This window comes from Orbicella franksi, chromosome 9 (assembly GCF_964199315.1).
Source record: "Orbicella franksi chromosome 9, jaOrbFran1.1, whole genome shotgun sequence".
Taxonomy (NCBI): Eukaryota; Metazoa; Cnidaria; class Anthozoa; order Scleractinia; family Merulinidae; genus Orbicella; species Orbicella franksi.
In genome coordinates, this window is record NC_138153.1 from 20,613,065 (window position 1) to 20,619,076 (window position 6,012).

Consider the following 6,012-nt stretch of genomic DNA (forward strand, 5'->3'; position numbering starts at 1 on the left):
CGCGATCGTGTTGTGGTTGTGGAGAGTACAATTAGTTATTTGGACACTATAGACTCTCCTGCCACTGACCTGAAGACCGCGTACGAGGTTCTGTCTCGAGGATGTGAGATAAAAGATCGGATGCAGCTGAACGCTGTTGTTTGTGTTTTTGATCAGGCTTTTTATGCCAAGGCCATGGAGGTTTACTGGAAACGCAAAGAGCTATTTGTTGGCCTAGTCATAATGATGAGAGGTTTTCATTTGTTTTTAATGCTTTTAGGAGTAATTGGAAGCCGATTCGGGGATGCAGGGCTTAGAGAGCTAGCTGTCCAGAGCGATGTTGTGGCAGAGGGTTCTGTGGATAAGGCGCTAAATGGAAAACAGTACAATCGAGCTGTGCGTCTTCATAAATGTGGGTATGAAGTTAAGCCTTCATGAGATTGCTCTTGAAAGAGTTTGAGTCTTCATTCCAGTCGTTTCCAGCCGTGAACTTGGAACAACTGAAACTAGACCCCAACCAAGAAGAGTTTGAGCGAGTGATGAACAGCCATGAGTTCCGCGAGTTTGGAGATCAGTTCCATGTCTATGCACAGGGAATGAAGGAGAAAGGCTCATTCCTAGGGAGGTTCTGGCTCTCGTACTTAGAGCTGTGCGAGCTGATGCTGAACCTCATCTACGCGTCGCGCACTGGTAGCTGGGAGTTATATTTGTCATGCATCGAAGAGGTGATACCATGGGCGTTTGCGTATGATCGCCAAAGCTACGCGCGCGACCTCATTCCATTCCTGGACGACATGCGCCATTTGCCAGTCAGAATGCCGGAGGTATACACAGCCTTCGACAAAGGTCATCTTTCCGTTCAGATGGGGGACCGTAATCCTTTCGGACGAAACGAAGCTGACAAAACCATTGAGAACACCATTAATCGCGACTGCAAAGCAGGAGGAGGTTATATCGGACTTAGTGCTAATTTTGCCGCGACTCAGAGATGGGTGCTCAATGACACAAGGCGTGGTGTGTACAGGAAGCTTCTTCGTGAGCATCTGTCTATTACTCCTTCCCAGACCTACATCCATAAGGAGTTGGCTCCAGCACGCATTAATTAAAGAAGACCTCAAAGCTGTAGGAAAGCTGGTGGATCTACTCGAGGATGTATTTACCAATCCATGGAAAGAAGACGCAGTGTTTACGAGCTTGTCCACGGGCATCGAAGCGACAACAGTAGTAAGTGACGACTTACTGCAGGCCAAGAGCAAGGGAAAGCAGGCAGCGAATGACTTTGTAGTGAACCGTCGCTCATCCAATCCCACTTCAGATTACTTTAATACATTAAAGAAAGACAAGCTGAAGTCCTTTAAGGATCTGAAGGTCGTGCGTAAGGTTCGCAACAAGGATCTAGTACTTCCTCTCCGTGTGGATCGTGATGTGTTTGCTCGGATGACACTTCTCGGACAGTTTCGTCAGATTGACATGAAAGTTTGTTTTACCTATCCTCTTGGTCCTCTTCCTTGGTCTCTTGCTGATCCGTATGGGCTCCCGCGAAAGTCAGGCAAAGGTAAACTTTACCAACAGCTAGAGCGACGCATTACAGTCACCGAAAAATACCCAGAGAACGCAACCAGTATTTTTGATGGAATGGCAGTCCTACAGAAGTTGAAGATCCCCTCTGGAGCTACGTTCCTTGTGGTCACTGAGATAGTGTTTGAGGTGGTAACGAGCACTGGCAGCAGGCGCGTAGAAGTAGTGTTCGACGTGTATCGCGATGTATCGATCAAGAATGTCGAAAGGTTTAAAAGAGTGTCTACGTCTGACGGTGTACACTACAAGAACATACTTCCTGCTTATACGGTAAAGTCATGGAACAAGCTGCTCAGTGTCACCGCAAACAAGCCAGAGATTGTCAAATTCCTTGTGTCACAACGGAAGACAGAAGCATTCAGAGGCGGGCTCGGCAACCGCACCATGTACGTGACGACCGAAGATCAGTGCTGGAGAGTAGACGCAGCCACATGCGAACCTGTTCCAGAGCTACAATGCAATCACGAAGAGGCAGATACGCGTATTGTTCTCCATGCTCGGCACGCGGGAGATACGTGTGTCATTCCACTCTGATGACACTGATGTCCTTGTCCTACTTCTTGCTCATAGCCCAAGCCTTACAAAGTGCTACATGAAGAAGGGAAGAGGGGCAAAGACCAGAATAATAGACCTTTCGTTAGTCGTGAACAGCTTGGAGATGCAACTCGACCCAGGCATTGACAAAAACTGCTTCATAAAAGCCCTTATCGGTGTACAAGCGATCACAGGCTGTGATACCATCTCTGCCTTCTCTGGGAAAGGGAAGTGGAAAGCAGTCCAGCTTCTCCAACGCAGTGAAAAGTACGTCCGAGCTATGGCAAGTATTGGGGAGGAGTGGGAAGTATACCTTTAAAGATACGGAGGCCCTCGTGTGTCAGATTTACGGGAAGAGGTGCCAAAGTGTAGATGTGCTGCGCTATGGGATCCACTGTGCCAAAGGCGGGAAGGTTGAGCCAGAGGCCTTGCCGCCGTGCGAGTCATCTTTACGACTTCACGTAACGAGAGCAAATTATCAAGCAGCAATTTGGGGAAGAGCCATTGTTCCCCTTCCGGTAATCCCCTCCCCTGGTGGGCACGGCTGGGAAGTAGACAACATCTCAAATGTCGTGGAATTTGTGTGGCTTGGATCTAAGCCGGCTCCAGATGAGGTGCTGGAACTACTCTCCTGTACGTGCAAGAGAGCATGCACGGTCGACAACTGCTGCTGCTTGAAGGCGGGTCTGAAGTGCACTGATAAGTGCAGTGTCCAGTGCGAGAATATGGTGACTGATGATGGCGTTCAGTATGAGAATGAGGATAGTGACTCTGAAGATGTAGAGGATTGATACGGGTAAGTACGTTCAAGAGTGTAGGTTACTGGAATAGTGAACACGAGGATAGTTTTACATTTTGCTGTGTCTTTCTTCAGGTTCGATATAGCAAGATCACATATTGTATAACGCTTTCTGCAACTAAGGAACGTAGGAGCCTTCTATTGTGAAATACGATGTTCGAGAGGCAAAAGCAGTACATGACTTGAACGTATCTCTATGTTATAGATCCCACATGCAAGTAACAACCTTGAAGCAGGACGTTATACAAACGTCGCACTTTCGTATTCAGAGAGCTCTAGACTGAAGTGTGGACCTAGTTATCTACTCTGATTTGTGCTTCATTGATTCATGGCGTGGTACACTAAACTAAATGTGGAAAAAGACGTTGGCAATGGCTCTAAGCACGTTTTTGTAGCACTGTGATGCAGAAGCCTTAATGGTAATTTCAGTTATTTCACATATATAGAAAACAAAATGGCGGTGAATGTGACGTCATTTATCACATCATCATGGCTAAAATAACCGTAAAGAAAGCTGAAATAATATCTCTGATACGCATTATCACAAATATACGTCTACGCAAAGCAACTGTGTGCATTTAAGAAAGAAAAACAATTTTAAAGGTGTTTTTAGAAATCCAAGATGGCGACCAAACGGAGGTTTTGAGGGGCAAATTTAAAATTCGATTTACAAAGTGAAAGCTACCGTTCTATACTTGCTATCATACATTTTTATGATGCTTAATAGTCAAAGATTAAGATTATGCAAGTTTTGTTTGTTCCCCCTAAGTGAGCCATGCAACCCCCTCAGCTGATGGACTAAATACTTCTAATTTGATAGATCAATGTTTCCGTTATTTTTTAATCAATACAAAAGTTGTGACATCAGAGAAATGGTGAAACATTGGTGGAAAAGTTACAGTAGTTTCCTCTCACGATTTTCTAGCACGTTAATTACTCCACGAAAAGTGGGGGTAATTTCTTACACATGTTTTATAGCTGGTCCAATATTGTCTAAATATTTGACCGTGCAAAACCGTGAGACATGGAGCAAAGGTTCTAACATCAGTCATAAAACCAATAAATAACCGAGGATTACATGAATTTTCACTCGCAATATTTTACGCCCGTCAACAAGCGTGAATTTCAATGAGCCTACTTGCGTAAACACATTTAACACGCGACCTTGGAAGCCCTTACTGCGTGCTATTTATTTCTTTTTATTTTAGCTACACGGGATATTTTCTCAGCGAATAGTGATATTATTGACTAAGTAAAGCTGTTTCCTAGTTAACCGCGTTCAATGAAGCTTGAAAGTTCTTTCAGGCCAAGAAAAAATACGCCGTTTGTTACGAGAGGATTTAGTGTTATTTAGTTTGTTTTGCCATTGTTTGTTTTGTTTTGCATTAAGAGCCAACGTTGAAATTATAGTGTCTTAGTTAAAGTTCAATAGCTGTAAACACAACCTGTTCTCGTTATTCAGTTAAGCGAAAACTGTTTTGTTTGTTCTCAACTGTATTACGCGTTTAAGCTGTGATCCAACCTGCTAGAAACTTATCTACCTGCGTAGTTTTTGCAAGTAATTAATGTTTTAGGATAAGTTTAGTTCGTCCAATAGACTTTCAGAAATTATTTTTGTATTCTGTAATGCGACTCCTTTGGATATGATATAATACAACTGTCTTGAAGCGTCTTTCTTTGGTTACGTGCTGGTTATGTCCAGGTTGACATAATCTTCAAATTAAAATTTTGCGTGGTACCAATCTTTGTGTGAAAGTTCTCCTGTCTCAAAGATTTTTCACTCGCCGTGATTCGATCCCGGTCTCCCGCAGCCAGCGAGTTCACAGGGAAAGGCCTTGCCAGAGAGTTCTTCTTATAGAGTGTTTTCGCCCCGTCCGTTGTCCTTTTATGAAGGCAAAAACCTGTTTACACACGTTTGATCTCTGAAAGTAATTTTTGTCAACGAAAAGTTTCTAAAATATAAAGGCAATACTTGTAAGTCACGGACGGTGCATGTTGAAAGAACTGGGAATTTGTTTTGCAAAAGTTGATCTTTTATCTTACTGCATGACAAGTTTTAATACTGTCCGCATGGACCTTTTGGGCACGATCGTCTTTTAAGACTTTTAACATTGTGAAAAGTTGAATCTTAACATGCTGGTTTTGATTCGATACGAAAAAATGCGGTTAACGGAACTCGTTGTTTAATTATAATTAGTTAAAACTAAAATTAAGTGTGTTTTTTAAAGGCAATACTGTTGCCATGATAACTTCTAAGTTTAGGAAAATGATCATTATATATAGCTCACGTCATGGAGGCCCGGGACAACGAGGAAATCATACTGTGAAAGCCGCACCCTCGGGGGGGGGGGGGAGACTCCCATATGGAATGGACGGGGATGCTCGTCGTCTCGCTTAGGGGTGTAAATTTCGGATTTTGGTCTGGCTTAAGGTGTTCTGGGCAAAATGTCATTATTTTTAGCCGTCAGGGTCTCGTTGAGGGTTGCACGCGAAGAAATAACAAAACAGAAAGAATTTTGATTCTTTATATTTACTCAATTCATATAAACAAATTCGCCATCATTAAAAGTCACTGTACCTTTTATTTGTCTGTTTTATAAACTGGTCTCTTTTAGGGGTCTGCATAAGCTTCGGCCACGCCCAGATTGGTCTCTTTTAGGGGTTAAATTCAAAATTTCCGACGAGCATCCCCGTCCACTCCATATGGGAGCCTCCCCCCGGGGAACTGGTCCATTAACACCTTGTCCCCAGGGGCTCTTTCTCTCCTTCTTGACTTTTCTTCGTCCAAATTTTTTTCTCGCCCGTTTAGACTTTTGTCCTCCTCCACTAACTGCCCCAGGGTCTCCGAGGATGACAAAAATCTTGTTGAAGTCATATTTGGAGAGAGTTTTCGTTCGCTAAGAACAAATCAATCAGTAGATTTTACCACCGATTGTGGGTAGATTTTGGTCATGGGTGTCCCAAAATAAATAATTAAGGCCTCTGGCTTTTTGTTGGGTTATAATTATTTACTGCAAAATGCGTGCATGGATGTCCTCGAATAGTTGGAAATAACTTAACAAAATAATGAGCGTAATGTTGTGTTTTGGCGTCTTGTTCGTCGATTTGTTGTGTTCGCAAAA